Source organism: Leptidea sinapis, chromosome 8 (assembly GCF_905404315.1).
Source record: "Leptidea sinapis chromosome 8, ilLepSina1.1, whole genome shotgun sequence".
In the NCBI taxonomy this organism is placed as follows: Eukaryota; Metazoa; Arthropoda; class Insecta; order Lepidoptera; family Pieridae; genus Leptidea; species Leptidea sinapis.
In genome coordinates this window covers 8,026,900-8,054,542 of record NC_066272.1, presented here as the reverse complement: position 1 = coordinate 8,054,542, position 27,643 = coordinate 8,026,900, and positions in this window count along the sequence as shown.

Genomic DNA, 27,643 nt, shown 5'->3' with positions numbered 1-27,643 from the left:
AATATTCTTACTATTTCGTAAATTTATTGTATATTTATTCGCTTATTATTACCAGAAGGACAAACGGTAAATAAAGTATATTATTTGAACGTTATGCGGCATTAAGGAGAAAACATTCAACGAAAAAGGCCAGATTTGTGGGAATAAAATTCTTGGATTTTGCACCAAAATAATGGGTCCTTAGCAGATCACTGTAAGCGAATTTTGACCAAAAATTCATCTAATACCATCGAGCAACAACTTCATTCAACGTATATGACTCCAGCCGACCTTTTCTATTTCCTAAACTCAAATTACCACTTCGCGGCAGCCGCTTTCATTCGGTAGAAGACAAAAAGGAGAACACTAGACAAGATATTTGATGATTGTATTATTGCGTGAGGGTATCGTTTCTGAAGGAGCACACTTTGAATAACTAAAATTTTTGTATTATTGTTCTTTACCCGGTATAGGTCTTATGACAGAGTAGTTAGTTAGTTAGTTACTACTTAAGATGCCAAGTCTTACAAAGTCAAGTGTTTGATTCTTTCTGTTCCGTTCCGTTCTTTTTCATTATATAGGTATAAGGTCAATAATGAACAGGTTTTTTTTATGACAATAAGGGACGAGACAAGCAGGACGTTGAGCCGTTAGTAATTGATACGCCCTATTGATTACAATGCAGCCGCTCAGCATTGTTTAAAAACACAAAAAGTCTGAGCGGCACTACAACTGCGCTCGTCACGTTTAGACATGATGTTGAGTCTCATTTGCCCAGTAATTTCACTAGCTACGGCGCCCTTTAGACCGAAACATAGCAATGCTTACACATTACTACTTCATGGCAGAAATGGGTGCCGTTGTGATACCCATAATCTAGCCGGCATCCTGTGCAAAGGTGCCTCCCACTGGTACTGAATGGTTCCGGTTTAAAAAAATATATCGTAAGAATAAAAAATAAACATAATTAAATGACTTTAAAATTCATATAAACTACACGTTTCCCAACAAAACATGTGAGATGTGTGTATAAAAAATAATATATTTCTGACATTTTAGCAATGGAGTTTTTGCGTAAATTTTTACAATTCAAGCAAACATTTCCCTTTTTATTTTGTTGCCTAACTTACAGGTCCTTTATGAGCACGTTGAATTAATCACACAGGCGCTTTTCGTTGAAAATTGGAAAGAAAAGGTTTCATCACTGGGATGATAATTACAGAAAAGAGAATACCTCCAACCCTTTTAAAAACGGCGGTGACCGTACAATATCCTGACGTACTCAATTAATGTGAAAATATTGACCTTTATAAATTATATATGTGTATTATGTTTGTTTTGAGATATATTGTGTTCTTATGTTACTGACATCAAAAATTTTTCAGTGAGTGTTTGATATTCTCAAACAAGAGTATTATCTAACAAGAGTTTTAATTAGAAACAATTATTATTACAAACCACGAGTGTTTTAACAGGGACCGAATCTCGCCATATTAATCCCTGCATAAACTCAAACTGCACTTTGATTAGTGATTTATGAGGTATATGGCTGGAACTGACGTCACTATGACGTTTCTAAGATGGCGCCGTGTCTCCATCTTATTGCACGATTATATCGATAGGTTTTTAATTTTCTTGAGAAGCGTTACGATATATTTCAATCTGTTGATTGGGTTGTATTGACAGTTTCAAAGAACCGGACGTGTTTGATTTAAGACTATTAGTAATAACGTTGCCTAACAGCAAGAGCTTAGATAATTAATACATCTAGATAGTCTCTTGCTGTTAGACAACCGATAAAAACAGGCCAGGAATACAAGTTGTGTGCGTGACAAGCTACGTCTTACACTCGCGATTTATATGACACTTTCTGTTAGCGTGCGTGAATCGCTCGAAATAGAGGTTAGTTCTAAATTATATTTTTACAAATGTTTTTACAGCTATCATTGTCTAATGTCAAGAAGGCTATAAGTAGACTTATAAATTATCTTAGGTAGATACCTATCTACCTTTAAGTAGGTACCTAATCTTTGAGTCACATAAATTTTACAAATTTGCTAAATTACAAAATGCATTGCGATAGTCCGGAGTTTATAGTGGTTGCATCATAGACCAAGTATAGTAACTAGACTAATTTATAGCTTGCGTCTCACTCACACGAGAAAATGAAAAACTTATACGAGTCTTATGTAAACAAATGAGACAGTGATTAGATATTTTGTTTCGCCATGCGCAAACTTGACAGCGCAGCACAGAAAACTTGTGAAACGTGTGAAATATCAATTTTACATATGGTGCGATGTTGTGTTTTCCGATGTAAAAGTGATAGTGAAAGAACACTTGTGTTATATTATGTACCCATTGTACCTATAAATATAGGATATCTCATGTTGGCCACGCCAAACCAATGTCTAGTTACTATACTTGGTCTATGGGTGGCATGTTCCCTTTTGCAACGGCCTTGTAAAGCTTTGATGAAATGTAACAGCACGTTTACTTACGCTACGTGGAAGTTTTAAGTGAGAAGTTTTACAAGTTAATGTGTTGAATGAATCTAGAAAGCTTCGTAGTATAAAAGTTTTGATTTGATTTGCAACAGCAGTCAGAGCTTCTTTCATTTAAAGAGAAACAACTTTTTTATTTCAATTCCATTAGCGTATCCAGCGCGAAAAGTTAGCTGAAAAAGTCTGTGAAATAGTATATACATGCTATCTTAAGTAGTTTGTATTTCTTTTAACAAAGTTTGCCCATCCTATATATACCTACATACGACACGCTAGCACACCTTCGAGTATGACAAAAATCACACTACTTTACGACAAAAAAGGTACGTTTTATTATTATAGGTAAATAATAATAATATTGTTATTTGTGAAGTACACTGAAATGATCGAGAATAGAATATTTCGGATTGAGTTACAATAAAACATTTTTTAGAATTTGAATACTGGCCTCTTAGAATCTTAATGACATTAATGCAATTAAAAAAAAGTTCAAAAACAAAAACTATGTTGGTTTAAAGTTGACGCGTCGTTAACAGAAATGGAGCTCACGCGTGAACATTTCCGTGCCATAATTACTTAATCACAATTTTTATCGCGGCTTATCTCAAGATAAGTGTTTCAGCGAACTTGTTTCGATTTATGATGTTGAAGCACCGAGTCAAACGACAATATACCGCTGGTATGCCGAGTTTCGACGCGGTCGTGTGTCGCTCAGCACTGTTTCTTCTGCAGGTCGACCAAGAACAGCGGTCACGCCTGAAAACATCGCAGCTGTGCGAACTATTATATTAGATGACCGTCATGTGACATACGAGCAGTTTCAGGCTGTTATCAGTATCGCAATGAGTGCAATTCAGTCGATATTACATAATGAGCTGTGTGTAAAAAAGCTAGTTTCCCGCTGGGTTCCCCACAATTTGTCTGAAGAGCAAAAGGTGGCTCGTGCAGATTGGTGCCGGAATACTCTGCAACGCTTCAACGGAGGGAAGTCAAATGCCGTTTATAATATCGTCTCAGGTAACGAATCTTGGATTTATTCACATGAACCTGAAAGAAAACATCAGTCAGCAGTTTGGGTCTTTGAAGACGAGGTCAAACCAACGAAAGTGGTTCGCTCCCGCATGGAGCATGAGCATGGAGCGGGAAAATGGTCGCTACGTTTGTCTCGAAAAAGGGGCATGTTGCTACAATTCCTTTACAGGGTCGCAGAACGGTTACCGCTGAATGGTATGTCACAGTTTGTTTGCCAGAAATTATAGCCGGACTCCGAAAAAATAACCCGAAACATCGCATCATCTTACATCACGATAATGCGAGGTCGGAAGACAAATGATTTTTTGAAGCAGGAAAAATGTTTAGCTGATCGGCCATCCTCCGTACAGCCCTGACCTGAGTTTGGGCTCAGTTCTTTACATTCCCTAGAATGAAAGATTTATTACGCGGTCAAAGGTTTGAAGACCCCGAAACAGCTGGGGAAGCGTACAAATCAGCTATTTCGTCAACATCAACTTCAGACTTGAATTACTGTTTTAATTATTGGTTTGCACGAATGTAAAAGTGCATTTAGTTGAACGGAGAATACTTCGAAAAACAATAAAAAACAATGTAGATGTACCGTGCATGTGGTTTTTCTTATTCCCGATCATTTCAGTGTGCTCCTCATAATGATATTATAATATAACACGTCACATTATTATAACTATTTTAGTATGGAAAAGCAGGACAAGCAAGCGTACGGGTCACCTGGTGTTGAGTGATCACCGCCGCCCACATTCTCTTGCAACACCAGAAGAATCACAGGAGCGTTGCCGGCCTTTAAGGAAGGTGTATACGCGCATTTTTTTGAAGGTACCCATGTCGTATCGTCTCGGAAACACCGCACAAGGAAGCTCATTCCACAGCTTTGCAATACGTGAAAGAAAGCTCCATGAAAACCGAACTGTGAAGCACCGCCACACATCCTGATGGTGAGGTTGATATTCTCACTTGTGGCATGTGATATGCAGAAGAAACAGCGTGCAAGATAGCAATAGGCCTGGAGTTTGCCGGATCCGAACCGTCTCCTTTTTTTCGATTGGATGGACAAGGGCTGATTTCCCATGAGTACTACTACGCCTTCTGAATAAGGCGCACGTTCTAAGCACGATTGGAGAAATGCCATCCGGCCCGCTCGACTTTTTGACGACCAACCAAAACAAAGCTCGCCGAACTGTTTTCTGTCTGAACTGTACGTCAGGCATAGCGCTCTGACTCCGCAGGATGGTCGGCGGTGTTTTTCCGTTATGGTGAAGAGTCGAGTTGGAGGCAAAAAGAGCGCACAGAAGATCGGGCAAATATGGCAATACAGCAAAAGAGGAATCTTTTGCTGTATGGGCCAGGGTGTCAATCCTCGTGTGCAATGGTGGCAGGGACTGCTGGTTGAAGTTTCCAAAAACAGCTTTCGACAACGACCAGAACTTGCGTGTTACAGTCGGGTAACTGGAATGCTGCTCGCCGATTTTGACAACGTGCTTCAATTTGGCACGGGCGATTTGCCGCTTGAAGAATCTGGAGGCACGGTTATATTTCCTCCTTAAAAATGTTGCAGTTCGGATCCTTTGTGCCCAGCGCCGCAACCCAAGTTGGATACGCCTGTTTTTTGCAGTCAGATGCTGCTTTAATTGATGCATCGAACCAGGGCTGTGATCTAGCACCGATCGGTGCTACAGGGCTTGGTATAAAAATATCAATGCCCTGTAGTATCACATCGGCGACTGCAAACGGCGCAGGCACTGAGATCATTCGCAGGGAAACAAATTTGCCCCAAGGGTAGGATGCTAAAAAGGAACTCATCCTATTCCAATCTGCTGACGTGTAGTGGCCAAACGCGGCCAGTCGCTGGTGGTCTGCGACGGCGATAGGCACTACACTCCTGACCAGGCAATGGTCGGATGTTCCGAGAGGGGCGTCGACAGAGACCTTATGATTACATTATAACCGACAATATTATAAACATTTGGTGTAAATGCGGCAATGTAGATATAGCAGTCGAAGGTTACTGTCGAATAATTAGTGGCATGTTAAATATTTCGGCTTTGTTTTTAATCGACGTGATTTGTCTATGTTTATAGAACAAATAGAAATAATATCAATAAATACAAATATTTTTTATAACAACAAAATTCAAATATACAATATCAGTGTTGGGTTTTTCAGTTTGTTTCTTTTAAGCCAAGAGTTGCCTGTAGTAGGAGGCCCCGCTCTTCCATAGCAAAAATAATAATATGATATAATAATAAACAAGTTGACCTTAAATATAATTAATTAACTAAGGGAAAGAAAACTACTAATAATAATAACATAATAAAAATTGATTTATTTATAATCAAAAGTTAATGTGCTGTGTGTGTCTGGGTGTGTGTGTTAGTTTGAAAGAAAACTTAAAGATTTAGTACCTAACTATAAGTAGGTTTTCTGTGTCTTCAGAATTATATGACCTAATCCACTCAATTATTATTTTCTTGCATTCATAGTATGATTTTTCATATATATTGTTGAGTTTATTTATTTTAAACAATATGTTATGTTTTTAAAGTGATAACCGTCACTTCTAGGATTAATACACGGAACGCCGCAGGTCGTGGGTTCAAGTCCCGCATCGTTCATAAAAATTTTGTGTTTCAAATTTTATTTTATTTGTTTATTTATTTTGTTATACAGTAAGGCCACACGTTTTTCATACTGTATACTCGCAAACGTTGTTTTGTTGTTAGGTACATGAGCAACAGTTTGTTTAATTCTCTTATTGAGTAATGTACTATTGTAAGGAATAGTTTTATGTATTTTTAATACCGCATGTACTATATACAACTTTCTAACTGTTAATAAGTTACTATCAGAATAGAGGCTAGGCGTCGGATGACGCCATTTCTTAAAATACATAATTTTAATTAAAGCACATTGCGCCCTTTCAAGTTCTAATATGGATTTTGCTGCACCTCCCCAGAAAGGTATACAATATATGCGTATAGACTGAACTAACGCCACATATTTTTTACTCAGAAGGTGCTTAGGCACGTTTGTAGAATTTGAAGAATTTTCAGGAAGAACGTGTCTTAAGCTTCTGAAAATCCAGGTAAGTTCCCGAATTCTCTCAGTAAGTTGCTCAAGATGTGGGTACCAAGATAACTGCTGATCTATCACAAACCCTAAATATTTGGTACTGGTAACTTTCTTTGTAGTAGGGCATTCACAAGTTTTACCATATAATATGTTATCACACGTATGAATGTCATTGGATATAAGTCAATAAAAACCATTATATAGAACCGGTTACAATTTTTGGTGAAAGCGAAAGAGGACATCAGATTTCAGAGTACATGAGAACATTTGAATATTGTTTCAAAGAACAGGCTTTAGTGATATATCACGCCCGCCGAGTTCCAGACGATCTATATTTCATGTTTACCGAGTGAGGGCTTTAACACCTGCGCCGAACTAACTACACAGAGTCTGTGGACGCACCTCTTGAATGTAAATTTGTCACGAGATATCCAAAAGAAGCACGTGTCTAAAATTCTCTCGGAATCACGTTTAACTATTAAGCTCTTCTATGATAACCTTTTAAATTTTCGCTAGAACTCTGTTAATATCGTTAAACTATTTAAATTTATGTATTTCTATTTACATTATTTTTTTATTTATTATATGGAAAACGTACGATCGTACATTAAGATTACTAGCGGCCGTTTTCAATAACGTATCTCTAGTTGCGGATACATTGCTATCACCGTTTAATGACAAGATCTTATCTATACTTAGTTATGTCCAATATAGTTATAGTCCAATGCTTTATGTCGATAGTTTATTTAAATGTAAGTAAGCCTAAAAGGATAGGATTTGTCTACCTCTAGTAAGTTAAACTAAGCACAGATAGGTTATTGAAAACGGCCGTAGATGAATAAAAGCGTCAGAAGGTTTGTGTCTAATAAACATAATTTAAGGATGCTTTGTGCAATAGGCGATGAGTTACTTAATATTAATAATTCAATTAATTATTTCTTAAACATAGTAATATCGAAATTTCATTTTCATTGTGTGAATAAGTAATAACTATTTACAAATGGTTTCTTTACCATCAATAATGAATTCAGATTCATTCAATCGAGCAAGAGTCGAAAAATGAAATAAGTGATTAATAAATTAAAATTATCATAAGAGCATGGTGTCTATTTGTGCACTACTAACTAACTATCTATACCGGCCGGCTTACATAACTATCCTTACAAATGGTCACCTTAACTGTTTTGCTACACTAATTAAAACATTATTCCTACTAGTTACTGAAATCTTATTGCCACAACTTCGCACATTTTTGTAATGTTTTTGTTTTCATTTACCAGTTATATAATAACTATGTATTCCATGTGAATACTCAACACTTAATGAATATGGTACATACAAAAAATATCTATCTAATGATAAAAGGTGGCGCTATCTACACAAAACTTATTAATAAAACTTAAATAATTAAAAAAACTTTATAAAGGGGTCACACATCATCATATTTTAGCTTTGAGAACAATACGAAACAGCTCGGTGAACAAATAATTTTCCAAACTTTATTTAAAGAAATAAACATTTCTGTATAGACAATAATAATTATCAGATTATTAAAAAAATTTACTATTTCGTACACAATTTCATAAGTTCTAATAAACTGCGTAGAGCCTTAATTCCTTTACTCAAATATAATATTATGTAAGCAGCCTTTGCTGCTCCATCTAACTTGAGTTAGTCCCGTTAAGATCAGTCCATTTGTTTTGGAATCTCTAATCAAATAATAAACATCATTGTAATAAAACTATATTGTCCATAAGAACAATACAATGGATTATTCAGTAGAATTTAATTGAGCCACTATTAATATAATTAAAGTGATTTAATCCAATTTTTTTATTTTATGGAAAAGGAGGTTAAACGTGCGTACCTGGTGGTCACCTACTGTTAAGTGATCACCGCCGCCCACATTCTTTTGCAGAGGAATCACAGGAGCGTTGCCGGCCTTTTTTGTAGCTACCCATGTCGTGTCATCCCGGAAACAAAGCACAAGGAAGCTTATTCCACAGCTTTGTAGTACGTGGAAGAAAGCTCCTTGAAAACCGCACTAAGTAAGTAAATATAATTAAGTATATATTTTGTATGATAATCTCGGTAACGTGAGTCGTTTGTTAAATTATTTTTACGTAAATAAATACAGATTTGTCACACCTGCCTGTCTCATTGTAGCGAATAATTAAATAGAACATCAAGCGAAATAATACAAATTGCTTCGAGGCTCATCTCGTCACTTATAAGGAAATCTTTTGCAAGTACAAGAGACAAAATAATGAAGGAATCTTTATGTGTATTTCTTAGGTTCATTAATTACGTAAAATCAGCTAACAATTTAAATGAATGTGTTATAATTTTTTCATATAAATCCAAACTATAAACTGTGATTTTATATGTGATTTTGTATGCTTATTTTCTACTCAAAATAAAAAGAACCTTAATCCAACAGAAGTTAAAAGCTTATGTGGTAGTATTAGAAATTACTTCAAAAATACTCCTCCTCAAATTTTTTTTTTTTTTTTCAGAATTTATTTAATTAGGATAAACACGTTACAACCATAATAATATAAATAAAAAACTTTGCGGTTGGTTAGGTTAAAACTAAACTTATGAAACTTGATATAAATTTATTAATTAGATTATATAAAAATACGCAATTATTTTAATACTTTTTAGTGCATATTATCTATTGTATCTATTGTATTGGAATAGTGTTTTTGAAGTCGGTTGACTTTTTGTTGTTTTTTTTTTTATTTTTTGATTTTTAGTGCATTTGAAGTATACTTACTAAGAATAAATATGACGTGTAGATATACTAAATTTTTCAATGCAGTAATGAACGGTAGCGCTTAATTGAAGAGTTCCGATACTTTGTCATGGATTCCGTGATACACCAAACTATCTTCGAAGTATATCCTTTCCAATAAAAAAAGAATCGGTTGGCGCAATATTGAATTATTCGTAAATTTATCATCCACTTTGCTATACGCACTAGTCGATGTTCATGAGTTGATGCATGAATCATTCTTTATGTTGAGTAAATGACATTGAAATTTGTAAAAGATTACTCAAACCGTAAATCTGATGGTGCTTAGCATTGCTTGCATTGCTCCATTAGAGCCACGTGCTAAGTAAATACCGAGCACCTAGAACCATTTGTGTTACAATCCGCCGAAAGTGGGCTTGCGGGAACATACACAGATTTGCAAATGTCGTTATGTGAACTACACCGGCCGGTTTGCTATACTCCCGAATGCTCGCTTTAGTCGTTTTAATCATAATAATTGTTGATACTGGGTGGCGCAATAGAACGTGCATATTTAAAATATTGATTTAAAAATAAATACAAAAGGTATAGTTAAAATAAAACTGAGGTATTATTAAGCAATAACTGAAGTTTATTTTTTAAAAATAGCATCGTCTAAATGATGACCCTCTCTACGACGACACTCCTCTAATCGCAAACGGAAGTTATTGAAAACTTTCCACAGTAATGCTGGTGTAATTGCTGCCATTTCACCACGGATATTCTCCTTGAGCTAATCGATGTTTTTCGGATTATTGCTGTAGACTTTGTTCTTGAGGTATCCCCACAAAAAAAAGTCAGGAGGCGTCACGTCTGGACTATGTGGGGGCCATGGGATATCACCTCTTTTCGAAATCAGTCTGCCAGGGAACTTCTGTTTCACAACCGCCATGAAGTCATTTGATGTGTGACAGGTAGCTCCGTCTTGTTGAAACCAAGTCCAAGAATTCACTATTCTTGAATTTTCAAGCTCTGGGGCCAATAAACCTTCCAACATCGCAACATAGCGTTCGGTATTAACAGTGACGTTTTGCCCCCGCGCATTTTCAAAGAAAAACGTTCCAATTATTCCTCTACCAGAGATTGCTGCCCATACTGTCACTTTAGGACTATGCAGTGGTTTCTGGTGCTTGAGTTTGGGATTCTCACTGTTCCAGTAACGACAATTTTGACGGTTTACGAACCCATTGATATGGAAGTCGGCCTCATCTGAGAAAAGGATATTGTCAAAATTGGAAAATCGATTAAGCATTTCATTAGCAAATGCGAGCCTTGCTCCGAAGTCAGACTCTTTCAATTCTTATGTTAACTGCAGCTTGTAAGGATGCAGTTTAAGATCCAAGTTTAAAATTCGTTACAAACTTTGTCTCGATAAGTGTAAGACAGACGATCTCTTGCGAGTAGACATTTGTGGATCTCCTCGTACAGACTGCATAACTCTCTCAATATTGTCGTCGGTCCTAGATGTTCTTGGACGACCTTTTGCTTGTGGTTTAAACGTTGAACCAGTCTCTTCAAAACGCTGTACCCATATTTTAATTAAATTAGCACTCGGAGTTTCACTAATTTGCCGTAGTCCATATTCAATATAAACGCCTAGTAACGATGTATGAACGAGAGTTCTCGTAAAATGCGCGCACGCAAAATGCGCGACTCTTCCCGTCGAAGTGACTTATAGTGACTAAAACTCCATGAGCCCACCTACCCAACGATGCAGACTCGTCCCGCCCGCGCACTTTCTACCCCGCGAAAAAAGATGATGCAATATGCACGTTCTATTGCGCCACCCTGTACTTACTGAAATGTTACAAACTAATTATTACATTAACAACGATGTTGTTTTCATATCCTACTTCTCAGTGAACTACCCTATTGTTATAATTTTGCCATAAATTACTATAAATATTAATATTATTTGTATGTTTTAATTAAGCTTTAAGAATAATAATTAAAAGTTACTTATGTTAATTGAAACAAAAAGGTAAATTTTAAGTAAAGGCATTTAGTAAGTATTGCGTAATAATATGTAGATGAACATTCTATTCTTATTCAGTATATTTCTCGTGTCAGGCGCCGTAATGCTCGCTTTGATACCACTGCTTGTAGCGGCGACGTGGGGCGGGTTGTTCCCTTCCCTAAAATATGGTCGAGGGAGGCGATGGCTGGGGGACGGGAATTGGATGATCTTCTTACCCTCCCGGTCTGCTTATTGTTTTTTTATTTCCTTTATATAATTATCTTAAAATTAACTTTAGTATACATTTTATTTAATAAAATGCTCGCATATTGCCTTTATTTATTCACGTTATGTGTTGATTGATACATCTACTGCACTCAATAACTCTTATGTTTATAATTAATTATCAATTTCCTTTTTTTGACTTGCTCGTCTAAGCCTTTTAGTTTTTGACATTCGAGTATTTTTGTTGCGTCAATTTGCATGTATTGCAATTGAAATGATTTGTAAATTGCATTAAAAAATAAGAACTTGTAAAACCTAATCTGTTTTGAAAATGGCAACCTTAGAGTTTCTTGCTCATTCTTCTCTGAGGAAATCTACCTTCCGAATGAGATGTATCAATAATATTCATATTTTGAATGCAATATGATTTACCCATGAAATAAAAACATTTTTATGATTCATATCAATCTACACTTTATTACTTATTAAATTACTCAATTTGACTTTCAATACGGTGAAGTATAAATGTTATATCATTATTTGGTATTATTGATTTCAAATAGCAGTCCATTTATAAAAGATCATAAGCTTTGTTTAAGTAACGTATCACTTTGTGTATTGTTTTATTGGTTATCGTAATAGTAGTATAAATATCATTAGTCATGTACATACACATCTGTAACATATTTTATAGAGAAATAAAATTTTCCATGTAGCGAATTAACGGTCTTATTTTTATGAATATATAATGTAAATTATATCAAAATATATTGGGAGATATTAATTCCCATGTATTGTCAAGCATAATAAAAGAGGAAATTAATGAAGTTTTATTTTAATTATTAACACTACTGCTCTCATACGCGTACATCTGCTCGGGTACCTTTAATTACGATGGTTAATATGTGACGAAAATCTCCAGGTAATAGTTTGAAAACCGCCCCAATATAGTATTGTTCCTATTAAATTTTATTGTCTTTTAAAATTATATTTAAAACCTCAAACCGGCCTTCATGTGTTCCAAGCTATAAACTTGCTTCCTTTTTTTAAGAAAAAAATTCTTGAAAAACAACCCGAAAATTCTGAGCGGCACTACAATTGCGCTCGTCACCTTGAGACGTAAGATATCAAGTCTCATTTGCCCAGTAGTATCACTAGCTACGGTGCCCTTAAGACCGAAAGACAGGAATGTTTACACATTACTGCTTCACGGCAGAAACGGGCGCCGTTGTGGTACTCATAATCTAGCCGGCATACTTTGAAATTGTGCCAGTTTACTCTGTGTCAAATTTTTCACATAGTAATTTATATTCCTGCCAAGCTCAGAATAAGCAATTTTTCTTACTTTCTGAAAAGTACAAGGATGATTATTTCTGTGCTTTTCCAAAACGAAAACTTTCCGAGAAGTCAGTGTTGATGGGTTTTAATTTTGAGCATGCATGATATAAACCTAAGTTATATCCAGTGCGTTTACAACTAAAAGTCTCCTTTACTTACGAATCTTAGATTTAAAAACTCACTTAAAAATTCCACAGTTGAAATCGACACACACGGCGTCGATGTTTCGAGCAACATTAGTTCAGTGGTCACTAAAAAGAAAATATTAAAGAGACGAGACAGTCCCTTATCTCAAGCTGCCACTAGCAACTATATATTAAGGTGCAAATTTGGTGCAAATAAGTGTCAAGAAGTAGGAAAAAAATCTGCAATCTGTGAGCTATTCAGGCTTGCGGCGCAAAGCCCGTAGGAGTTACAAAACTACATATTATGTATAATTATAAAAACGAGAATAATAAGATTGATAATTTGACTCTAAAATTGAATCATAAATTATCATTTGATTATGTTGTGATTATTGTCCTACTAATATTATACATGCGAAATTATGAGTGTGTGTTTATGTTTGTTACTTCTTCACGAAAAACCTGTGGAATGAATGAATGAAAGTTCGCTCGCTCGCCTCTGGGCGGGCATTTCCCAGTACTGTTTTTTCCAAATATCAGCATACAACTAAGACAGGTTTGAAAAATTGACATTCATCACCAAACTCGTTACTCGAAATCATTTGCCACCTTGAATCCCTTACCGATACGACTTCAAGACTTTTCATGAATTATCATCACTAATCTTTACTATACATAGGACTGGAAGACTTGAAGTCCATACTTTCATCTCAAAGACCAGCAACGCAAGTCTTGACCTCTTTAAGTGCGCAATATCCATGAAGTCATGTAAAGTAACCTTTCTTGACCTTGAAAACCTTCCCTCTTAACCCTTTAGTGGTGTAATAATAAATTTAAAATTATGTTGCAAAAATAGAACACATTATAGGCGACATACAATATAGGCTAGGACCCTTCACCTAATTTTTTGAAAGAAAGAAAACTTTCTTCTTTAACAAATTATGTACTATGAAAGCTGTTAAATCTATGGAATTCTCTTCCCACTCAAATCAGAAAGGCTCAAACTCTCCAATCTTTCAAAACAATGCTCCTTGATTATTATATTTTAATACTGTGACTAATTTATTAGTTCTTTTCCTGTTATTATTTACTGTATGTGTATGTTTAAATTATAATATGTATATCGATAGCACCACCTACTGTGATCTTTTCAACTAAAACAATTTCAGTACAGGTTGCCTGGAAGAAATCGCTGTTAAGCGATAAGGCCCTCCAATCGCTTGTTATGTACTCGTATTCTCGATTTTTGTTTTTTTTTTTTGTGGTGTGCAATAAATATATATTTCATTCAAATATAATCTAACTATGGCAAATAAACAGCATGTTTAACATTCTAATATTTAACACATTTGAAATGTGTTTTTATATAATTGAGCATTTTGATTTCCTTTATGGCCATTGCACTTTGGTGATAGCAATAATCATAATATTAATGTTTAACTTTATAATTATTATATCCATAAAATTATAGTATCCATACCAAGCAAATTTTTCGACCATGATTTCGGTTGCGTACATATGACTTAACAACAACATTCAACATTCTATCTAGTAGATCGGTTTGATTCACAATTTCATGAGTTTAAATACTCTTACGAAGATTTCAAAATTTAAAAATAAAAACCATAAGCTATTCCAGTTCCATCAAAATTGCCCCAGGTGTATTAGAGATCAATTGGAACAAACAGACAAAATTTTAAAAACTAATATTCTGGTATATATAACATGTGAATTTTCTTATCCATTACAGATGTTGTAATGAAACCACAGTCCCAAAATCTAGAGAAGTCAAGTTATAACATATCATATGATAGTCATCAATACTTTTGGCTTTTTCATTAGAAATTTACTAAAACCAATAATTGGCAGAAATAAATCATGTTAAACTTGTGTTGTAAATCTGTTGAATTATGAGCCCAAGTAACTCGAGTCGTTTGCCAAGTAATTTTTTTATTAAATAAACACAGATTTGTCACACCTGCTCGTTCCATTATAGCGAATTATTAAGTAGAACATCAAGCGAAATAATACAAATTGCTTCCAGAGACTTATCTCGTCCTTTATAAGGAAAATGTATTGAGAAAAAAAGATATATTTTAAAAGACGAGTGTGACAAAGTAGTTCTAATAAAATTTTGCTGAAACTATTGCAATTATCTAGTAATAAATTTTCAATTCAGAATATAAATTATAATATTATATTTCATTTTCGATTCATCCGCGTATAATATTTCATTACCGTGGCAACCTCAATTAAATCGAGTTTTGTTCATTCATTCATTTTCTAAGTCCATTCAGAATACTTTGTGAAACTTCTTAAAATAGCTCTGGAAAGCCCATCTGTCATCAAGCCGTAGTGTGCAAACCATAGATGTATAAAATACCTCACCGCTAGTATACTTACCAATATAGATATAGAGAAACAAAGCGAGCGAGAAAAAAACGTCTAACGCGGATACAGCAAGACAGAAAACATAAGCGAATACATTGTTCTTCTTCTTAGTCGGACACTCTTGTCAGAGTGGTCGTGGTTGCGCTGACGAGATACACGGTGGGGTGTTCGGTGGGTCTATATCCTTTCTGAGGGTAGCTATCCGGGCATTGTCCTTCCATTTCTGACGGTTAGAAGCGTTGAACCATAGTGGACTCAGTAGCCTTGGTGATGGCGTCTATCCAGCGGGTTGGCGATCGACCGCGTGCTCTCTTGCCTTCCACAAGGCCCAGTCTCTCCATCCAGTTCTCATTTCTAGAGACGTGACCAAAGAACTTCAGTGTTCTTAGTTGCACAATTGACGATAGCTTGTCTTTAATACGAAGCTCTTTGAGGATGTATACTTTGGTGCGAAATGCCGTCCACGGGATCTTTAGGAGGCGTCTCCAGCACCACATCTCTAATGCATCGATTTCACGGCGGTCCTGCAGTCTCAAAGACCACGTTTCGGCTCCATAGAGAAAGATTGGATACACAAGGCATTTCATCAATCTGACTTTAGTCTTCTTGGTAATCCTCCTTTCCCTCCAAATCTTTCCCAGTCGTTCCACTGCAGACCTGGTGATGGCGCACCGTCGTCAGATCTCGTCGCGACATCCTCCAGTACTTGATATAGTAGAACCAAGGTAAATATAGTTCTGTACCACTTCACAGTTGCCTATATAGTGTACGTTGGTTCCAATTTGTTCGGCCCGGTTACTATCATCATCTTCATCTTGTCTCGGTTAATAACAAGTCCGAATTGGAGACTGGTACTTTCTAGACGGTTTAGAAAATTTTCCATGTCTTCTCAAGTCTGAGCGAGGAGGGTAGCATCATCAGCGTATCTGAGATTATTTATCACGCGTCCCCCAACAGATATTCCTTTGTTCCAATCTTCCAGGACAATGCACTTAATATACTCTGTGTAGATGTCAAAAAGTAATGGCGATAAGATGCATCCTTGTCGTACACTGGCCTCAGTCTTGAATTCACTTGAAAGGGTATCGTCCACTCGTACCGCTGCAGTACCGTGCTCATACACCCTCCTCAACAGAACTATTAAATGGGGTGGTACACCCATTTCCGCTAGTATCTTCTAGAGGTGTGTCCATATGACCATGTCAAATGCTTTGCGAAAGTCCACACAGCAGATGTAAAAGGTTATATTGAATTCTCTGGCCTTCTCAATAATCTGACGAAGTATAAGAATTTGTTCACGAGTGCCTCTTCCCTTAATAAATTCGGCTTGCTCGGGTGCAATCTGAATTGAGAGGAAGGCCAACAGCCTTGTATTAATTATGTGGAGCATCACCTTACTTGCATGAGATATCAAGGATATGAGTCGGTAGTTGTTGCATTTCTTGGTGGACCATCACAACCTATGGCTTTATTGCATTTGTGGTGTTCAATTGATGCTCGTACTTCATCCCGCATGATGTCGGGTTCACGGTCAAGTATGTTGTGGGGAGAACTTGCGAAGCTTGGTACCAAATAGTTGGAAAATAGTGATTGATAATATTCCTTCCACACATTCACGATATCCTTTATCTCCGTAACCGTATTCCCAGCGGAATCCTCAACAGCCCACCTCTTAGGTTTAAATTGGCGTGTTATGTATCGCACCTTATCATGCAGATCTTTGGTTTGATATTTATCGGAGTGCTGTTTCAGATCATTACATATCTTACTCAGATGGATAGTGTGGTCATGTCGGCAAGCAGCTTGTGTGATAGCTGACTTGGCATTTAGCATCGTAATGCCACTGGCTTTAAGATTTCGGCACTCTTCAACCAAATGCTAGGTTTCTTCCGTCATCCAATGCTGTCGTTTTGGTAAGACGGTTTTCGGTTGTGACTCTGCAATTGCCTCGACAATATATGTTTTTGCCAAGGTCCACAATACATTAAAGTCGTTGTTTCCGATATCTGCTCTCCATGCGGCATGTCTGTTCTGAGTCAAGGTGATCAGTGACTTTGGATCTTTCACCTCCATTCTTCTTGCCATTTTAATTTGTCAGATAGAACATATTATCTTAGGAACATAATCATATTATGATGACATATAGATGATAGCTGATAAAAATTGCGTTGTGTTCTTAATCTTGCACGCTTCAGTTTATGATGTGCTTTGTGACGTTTTATTTAAATATAAGCTAAGCATTGCTTTTTAATAGAAAAAAAGTGTGTATGTCAGCTTCAACGCACGACTGGAGTTGACTCCTCAAGAACGATTGTCTTGCATCATCACGCAGTATACTGTGTATACTGGCTACACACAAATATACACACACACACACACACACAACTGAAAAGTGAAAGGTGCGCGAGAAATGATGCGCACCAAAAACGTTACTATACCATTTGATGAGTAGGTTTTACTCTACATATTTTTCGATTCGAAAATCGATTCTTAAGGAGTAAACTCCAAAAATATAAACTCCACTTTAGACGTCTTTATTGTTAGGTCACCGACGCGACGTAGTTATAGTTCGGTCACTGTTTAACAAAACACGTGTCTAAGCCATGTTTAAATCAATATTTTGTAATAACACCGTTAGTTTTTTTAAATACCTTTATTACATTTAGCTATAATCAGTATATTTGAGGTCTATACTGCAAGCAGTAATTGTGTTTCATTTACTACGGCTACGGAGACTTAATATCAGGAGCCTCACAGTGACGAGCAAAATTGCGATATTACTAAAATTTTTATTTTTATATAATGCCAGTATCACTCATTGTCAGGTGAACGCATTACGCGTCTCCTCACGTCTTATTAAAAAAAATGATCAAGTTGAACTTTGTAATAATTTTCAAAATTGAATTCACACTGCGAGCAGTGAAACGCTATATGTTAAATGTAAACATTTAAAAATACTTTTTTAAAATAACTTCTCAAGCTAGCAGGCTGCTTTGCCAATAGTTTTATCTTATCTTTATACCAAAGCATCGGATTTTGTTTGATTTGCATGTAGACACTTAATTGGCACTCAATTTTCACATAATTATGTTCATTTGAGCTGTTAATTAATTTTGTATGGAAGTTGATGACGTAATTTTATGAAAAGCGTTGCCTGTTGAATGGTTGATAATATAAATCAAGAAATGATTTTAATTTTTAGTCTCCCAATATTTATATTCTCCAGTGAATTAATACAGATAGAAAACATGTAACTTTTGGGAAATTATTCTCTCCAAAAGCAAAGATAATCTTGAAGAAAATTAGTTTGATGATATAATTATAACTACTGCAGCAATAAAGATGCAACGGTAATGGAATTAATAACATTTCATGCAAATTATTACAGTTTTTGTCGAATGGGTGTGTGATTTAAGCCAACTGAACGGATGTGCTGCTCGTAAATACTGGCCGGGTCCGTTTTTCCTTTTCCTGACCAAGGCGTTTAATACTGCTGCGTCTTATTCAAATTGCACACTCATTTTAACAATTATGCACCTGAGCTTATACACAATTTATGCACAAGATATATTTATTACCTATTATTAAAAATGATAAATAATTTTTAGCATTAGTATTTATCTTGTAAATACGCAATTAAGGCACACAGAAGACGATGATTTGCAGACATTGTCCGTGAATACATACATACATATACACACCTCTTTCACGTAGGGGTAGGCAGATGCCACTTCTTTCCACTTGCTACGATCCTTAGATACTTGTTTCGCTTCGTCCACTTTCGTTATTTCTTTCATACATGCTCTTCGGTTTAGAGTACTCTTGACCTGGTATTTTTTCAAGACGTCCCTAATTTAATCTCGAAACGTCCGCCTAGGTCTACCCCTTCCAATACTTTCATTCACCATGGCCATCATGGCCATTTCGAGAGAATGAATGAAGAACTATTGACAAAGAAAGTGTATGAGACCAGTATCCATGAATGTACCTTGTAAATATTTTGACATAATAGTGTACAATTATTTTTTTGACAAAAATCATTTATGTGCCTATTATATAGGTACTATGAGATGCCAGACCGTTTAGCACCTGCCATCAGGTACGAGTAATAAGCATTTTTTATACATAATAGTGTAGAACATGATCTTTACAAAATTATGATCTTATTGAAATTTCAATTTTGATGATAGTCATCAAGCTCAAATAAAAGAAAATCAAAATGTTATCTTGACAAAAACAGGTATAGTAAACATTATTCTCGAAATATTCATGACCAGCATCGATGACGATCTCTAGCACTAAAAGCAAATCTCTGCTCCGTAGCAACCAACAGTTAAGAACTTACTGTTTTAAGTAAAAACATGAGAAAAATATTCATGAAGATTTTTTGAAAAACTTGGAACACAAAATGCAGATTACGTCATAGTCTCAATTGTCCTTGTACATAACAATTGGAAACAGTCCGAAATATCCGTTGGACATTGCAAAACAAACAAAGATCATAAATGGTTTTTATTTGACTCGAAACAATAACACAGCCAGAGGAAGTCATATTTGCCATTTTTGTGGAATAGCGCTTTATTTTTATGGTTTTATTTCATGCTCTGTAAATTGAAACGGATTTAAGTGTCAGCTGGGATAGATTAAGAGTCTCCTAATACGTAAATACCTACCTATTGCACAAATGGAATATAATATTAATACCATATTTGTACTGCAGAAGACGCCTATTCGCGCTACTTATAAACTAGGTCCTAAACAATATGTAAGAAAAAAAAATTAAGAAATAAACATTTTGACTATTGCAACTCAATTTATTCTTGATAATGTTTAAGCACATTAACAAAATCGCTAGAAACTGCGACAATCATAACGATAACACTAGGAAACAACATAAACTTGTTATGCCTACGACTTGGATAAGTCGAGTTAGTAAGTCTTTTATAGGGCGATGTAATATATGCTTTTACAACATGGTCCCAGAAAATGTACTAATCGAGGGCAATCTTCCAATTATATAATACGAATACGACTGAAAGCACAAAAATGAGAGCGAGAAATAAAGTGCTTAACGCGCAAACTTGAGTCCTCTGGGGTTTAAATTGGAAAAGGTTCATTATATTTCAATTCCCCGAACTTCTTGACGGAGGACTCAACCGCTGACGGAACTTTTCAATGATAAGTATATAACAGGTAAAAAAAAAACAAACAAATCGAATCTTTTCAGTTTTAAAGAAAATTATGGTACCGCCTCCTTTAAGAAAAGCTGTAACGCCGGCATCAGAAACCCTTTCTAAAATCAAATAGTATAAGCCTTGTCTGGACTTATTAGAAATATAATGGTTGGCTTAGTACAGTACTGGTACTTACTCAAGTAAGAATTATAACAGTTATCAATGACTTGACAAAAGTTTTGTGCTAGATTTACAAGTTGGTGCTTTTTTGATAACATATAATTGGCATTGTTTATCATATTACTTCATGATAACGGTACATATTTGTTATTTTATTTGATTGGTGATATGGATGATGATTTCATATATATTATTAGATATTATATTGTGTTCTTATTTAAGACTTTGTTAGTAATAGTAATAATATATAGTAATAAATTTTTTATTTGCGAAAAACTGCCACCAAATTTTTTACAAGTACAATAGATATGACAATTAACATTGTATAAAGAAAAGAAAAATAACAATACAAATGTTTAAAAAACAATAAAGAAAGAGATATTAATGCTTTAAAACTAACTATGTAGAATGATAACAAACCAGGCAGCAGCGCGATTCGCAAAAAGGAAAGTTCTCAGCAAACGTTAGGACGTATTTTCCTAACACTGATATTATGAACTTCCTATATTTTTTTTTCCGTGAAAGCTATTTTGGCAGTAATGAGTGAAACAAATAATCATAATATTTAAATATTTATCGTATCCTCTATCTAATAAACAAAGCTCAGAATTTAATAAATTTATAAATCTGAAAAGAAAATATTTATATCAAGTAGTGATGCGTATACACGCATTTACGTACATCCCCACTAGCTAGACAAGTATATAATAAAAATATATATAAAAAATGCATGAGTAATTTAATATTATATAGATAAAATATATCCATTATGATAGCCATCCTCACTACAGTCGATGTATTTAATTTAGTTTTTGCTCTTGCAATAATAGCTTTTTGTAGTTATTCTTAAAAGATTCCTTTGAGTGCAAATTTCGAAGTGGTGGTGGCAGGTTATTCCAACACTTAGTGGCTGCGTAGCGAAAGCTACCACGAAATGCGGTTGTGTGGAAGATGGGTATATTTAAAGAATCGTGCGAAGCGCGGGTCTTATGTGGAATGTTAGCATCACTTCTCCATTTTAACTTTTTAAATAGATAAATAGGGATTTCGTTCTTTATTATACCGAATAGTAAGGTAGCAAAGTGCAAATTCATACGACTCCCCATTTTTAATAATGACTCTCTATTTAAATAAGGGGTAACGTGGTCTCGCCGCGGAATGGAGAAACAATATCTTGCACAAGCGTTTTGAACACGTTGTATGAGACGTTTAGTACGCTCCAATAAGCGTGGACCTATGGCTGCATCCATATAATTAAATTTGGAAAGAATCAAAGATTCACAGAGGAGTACACGTAGGTCTTTTTTTATTGAGTTTCTGATTCGGTATAGTACTTTCAGTCTATAAAAGCAACTACGAACAATCTGAAGTATATATTTTTCGAAACGTAAGTTTTCGTCTACGAGCAAGCCAAGATTTCGGACCTCGGTTACCCTCTCTAATTGTTCATTATTAATTTTAATGTTGGGTTTACCAGTTACTACTTTTTTAACTTGATGCCGAGTACCTATAACCATATATTTCGTTTTTTTCGAATTTAATAGCAATCCATTGGATTTCGACCAGTCAAAGATCCGATTAAGGTCTAAGGTAATTGTATTGAAGGCTTCCTTATCATACGGCTTGAAAGACAGGTAAATTTGTATGTCATCAGCAAACATATGAAATTTACAATATTTGATATGTTGAACCACGTCCGCTGTGTACAGAGTAAATAATAAGGGACCTAGGATAGACCCCTGAGGTACCCCTTTTTTAATTGGGAGAGGCCCCGAAGTGGTCACATTTCCGTCATGGTTAGTAATTTCAACGAATTGATGTCTGTCACGTAAGTAGCTCGAAAACCACCGCAAAGTTCTTTCTTCTACGCCGTAGAATCGCAATTTAGCTAAGAGAAGATCAAAATTAATGGAATCGAATGCTTTGGAAAAATCTAATAGAACCATAACAGTAGCTTCCCCTTTATCTTGTGAAGAAAGTATATCGTCTATTACATTTATTAGGGCTGTAGTTGTGCTGTGTTGTTTCCTAAAACCTGACTGTAATGTAGGTAGAATATTGTTTTTTTCTAAATAGGTCAGAAGTTGACTATGTACAATCTTCTCCAAAATTTTGGAAGCACAAGGCAAAATACTAATGGGTCATAATTCGTTAATTTCGAGCGGGTCGTTTTTTTTGGGGATAGGCCTTACTAGTGCATTACGCCAAATATCCTATGTTCATTAATCAGCCGCAATTTTATAGTATAGAAAGCCTTTTTGATAGTATTTACATCCAACCAAACTAGGCTGCGATATTTTGCACATAACTGCCATATATATCTAGTTTTACTACAGACAATTAGGTACTCTGTGATTAAACATCACTCTTAAGATGGTTAACCAAACCAGTAGGAGGCTCCTTTGCACAGGATGCCGGCTAGATTTTGGGCACCCCAAATAGGGGCCAATTTCTAGCGTGCAGCAGTAATGTGAATAGCATTACTATGTTTCGGTCTGAAGGGTGCCGTAGCTAGTGAATTTTATTGGGCAAATGAAACTTGACATCTTATGTCTCAGCAGGTGACGAGCGCAACTGTAGTGTCGCTCAGAATTTTTGGGTTTATCAATAATCCTGAGTAGACTGCATTGTAATTGGCAGGGCGTATCAATTACAATCAGCTGGTCGTCCTGCTCGTCTCTTCCCTTATTTCAAAAAAAAAACTCAAAAACCTTCAAGCCTTGGATATAAAAATAAAGACATCTCTTCCTTTTTATAAACCTTACATAAAATTAGTGGATTAAAATTCATAAAGATTATTTTTAATCATCCAGATAAATGCACACGAACAGGTTATCACGTACAAGTCGTTCTAACTGAATCACGTAGACTTCCTGCTGTTTACTAGATTCATTGGAGTTCATTGTACTGTTACACCCGTAGTGCACTAAAACTTTCCGTTTAATAGTGTAACAGTACTGGAAATATCAGTAAAATAGACCTGCTTAAAATATACGGGATAAAAGTGTTCTTTTCTCGTTTACTTTCAAGTAATTATTTTTTTAAGACTTTAAAAGTGACTTCAGCAATCACAGTTAGCCCAGGGTAGACTGGAATGTACGAGTACTTCACCCATGCAATGGTAGTATATGCAATGAAATGACCAAATCAAATCTCCTGGGGGCGGTCCTGTGGTGATGAGCGTGGGATGATCTGTAACAGAGAGAGATAATGACAACTTATTATTGATTTATTTCATGATTGATGATTTTGTATTTAGTAAGTAAGTATGTAAGTAAATATATCTTTATTTGAAACAAACACTACAAATACAGGAAAACATTTACAAAATATAATAACAAACAATATGAAAAACTTATCTAAATAAGTATGATTCTTATAAATTCTTTATGAATTCTTTCGGAATTTTCTAGGTTATTCTAGTTTGTAATTTTGAGTTTCGACTTGATTCAATTATTATAATTAACAACAAACATCTATATATATATATAAAAATGAATTGCTGTTCGTTAGTCTCGCTAAAACTCGAGAACGGCTGGACCGATTTGGCTAATTTTGGTCTTGAATTATTTGTGGAAGTCCAGGGAAGGTTTAAAAGGTTTGAATACACATGAAAATGATCGGATTTAAATAAAAACAACAAATTTGTTTTTCCTTTGATGTGTCCATACATAATTTTCATGAAAGAAGTTATTGACGCACTGTTTGACAGTTCTGCTGTGAAACAATTTCATTACGACAGCAGGGTGCATATTTTACGAAGTTGATGTTATGATATATTATTGATAAATTCAGATAAAATTATTATTTTATTTATTATATACAGAGAACCGTTTATAGGAGAGATCGATTGTGCTCAGAAAGTACTAAAAAAGACGGAGGGGGAGTGTTGATCGCTGTATCTAATCATATTCCTTCTTCTAGTCATTCAAACTGGGGGAGCGATGCAGAGGACCTATGGGTCTCAATTGATATAAAATCAAATAACGTTGTCACCAAAATACTAATTTGTGTAGTATACCTTCCCCCACCAGTGAAGCTGGAAAGCCTTACTCGATTTTTAGAGCACACTAACGATATTTTAGACAAAACAGACCAAGTTATAATATTGGGTGACTTCAACTTGGGCTTTGTTGGTTGGTCTCGCAATTCAGATGGTGGTTCATGCAGTGCATCTAACTATAGTTCACCACAGGGTATAGCACTCACTGACTTCATGGCACTAAATAATATTAGGCAAATGAACCCCGTCTCAAACGATGATGGCAGAGTTCTGGATCTTGTTCTAACCAACTGTGTTACCTTAAAAGTTTCTAACTCCTTAAATATTATAAGTAAAATTGACCGAAAGCATCCTCCCTTATTAATTACTGTACCGGAACTAATACCACACTTTCTTAAAGCAGCACAAAATCCACGACACAACTTTTTTAAAGCAAACTATGATCTAATCTTAGCTCACCTGAAGGAAATTAATTGGTCACAACAGTTCGACAAGTGCCAAAACGTTAACGAGATGACAACTGTATTTTACCGTATTTTAAATAATACCGTGGAAACATACGTCCCTGTTTCGAAGCCAAAAAAAAGAAGGTTCCCTCCATGGTTTAGTAAGTCTCTGATAAGAATAATCTTGGAAAAATAAAGTAAGAGAAAAAAGTATATGAAATACAAAAACCCACGCGATAGGTTGGAGTATGAATTACTCCGTGAGCGTAGTAAAAAAATAATAGACGCATGCCTACAAAATTATAAAAAACAAATCGAGGGTAATATTATCAGGAATCCTAAATGTTTCTGGAACTATATTAAGGATAGACGAGGTGGCCAAACTACTATACCTGCCGAAATGACCCTTGATGAGGTAACTGCTAACACTGGTACAACAATTGCATAATTATTTGCTAAAAATTTTTCATCAGTGTTTAGTAACGTAGTATTACCTGATAGTCTAGAGTCCGCAGCGCATGGTCTGCCATTTTTGAATGTAATAAAATTCAGTGAACGTGAAATTAAACGTGCCATTAAAAATCTAGACGGTTTCAAAGGTGCCGGCCCAGATGAGATCCCTCCCGTATTTGTAAAGCGCTGCGGCCCTACTCTTGCTCTGCCACTGTCACTCCTTTTCAACAAGTCTTTACATGACGGGGTATTTCCTGAATTGTGGAAAAAAGCTAAGATCGTTCCAGTGTACAAAAAAGGTGACAATAAAGACGTCAAAAACTACCGTCCTATATCCATACTTTCCTGTATACCTAAACTGTTTGAATCCCTTGTTTGCCCAATTGTCACGCGTCACTTGGAAAGCCTGATATCAGATTTTTTTCGAAAAGGACGTTCTGTCACAACGAACTTGGTGTCGTTTATGTCCCATCTCAGTAATGAAATAGATAGTCGTCAGCAAGTAGACTGTGTGTACATGGATTTTTCGAACGCTTTCGATAAGGTGTGTCACTCGCTTCTTGTAGATAAATTGAAAAGGTTTTGGTGTGGGAGGGACCTTGCTAAAATGGTTTAAGTTATACCTAGCAAAAAGACTTCAGTTTGTGGTGCTAAACGGTCACATATCACATGAGTATGTTGCGTGCTCAGGAGTACCACAAGGATCCCACCTGAGCCCTGTTCTCTTCTCGGTGTTTAGAAATGATATTACCTCTTCTATACATCACTGTAAATACTCAGTTTTTGCCGATGACTTAAAAATATTTAAAACTGTTAGTTCGAATAATGATGTGGAGCTCATCCAAGCTGATCTTGATGCAATAAATATGTGGTGTAAATTAAATGGTATGGTTATTAACACAAAGAAATCTTATCACATTAAGTACACAAAGAAAAAAATACAATTTCCATCATCGTATAATTTACAGTCCGATAAGTTACAAGAGGTAACTGAGATTCGAGATTTGGGCGTGACAATGGACTCACAATTGAAATTCAAAGTACACATGGACACGACAGTAAAACAAGCAGCCAGGATGTTAGGTTTCCTTAAAAGAAACACAAAAGGATTTGTTTCTCCTCAAACCAAAATAATTCTTTATAACTCACTGGTTCGCAGCAAATTAGAATTCGCATCAGTTGTGTGGAGTCCCCAATACGCAGCACCTTCTCAACGTTTAGAGAGACTACAAAGATCCTTTACTAGATACTTGGCATATCATAGTTCCGGCATCTTTCATAAGGCCACCTACGACCAGCGGCTGAAACACTTTAAAATGTTGTCACTCTACAATCGCCGCATAATATTGGATCTAACATTCCTCAAAAAGCTGTTATCAGGACAGACAGCGTGCAGTGAATTGTTGGATAAAATAAATTTCAAAATCCCGCACAGATATCCACGAAATCCGATTACTAACATACTTGTGGAACCAGTAAGTAGGACAAATGCCCTTAAACATTTTCCATTATCAAGGATGTGTTCTGAGTACAATCGATTTTCCGTGTCCATAAAAGATTTTGATATTTTTCATGACACAGTGACAATTCTGAAAAAAAAAAAACTAACCGCACATTTCTGTTTGTAAATAATAATAATATGTTAGTTGACATTCATACAAACTATTTCTTCGTTAAATTGTATCTATTATTGTTAGTAATCTGCTTAAAATCCTTGTTAAATTTGTAGGTCAAACTGTATTTTGTATTTTAATTAATGTCTTGCAATGAGAGTGGTGTATGCACCAGTAACTGGCATTCATACCAGATTATAAACCTATAAGACCAAAATTATTTTTAATGTTTTGTATGTAATGCTGTTGGTGTGTCAATAAATAAATAAATAAAAAACAATGTCTGTCGGGTCAGCTAGTGATTTATAAATTATTCTAATTTAACACGCGCTATTTATTTTTATATAAAAAAAAAGA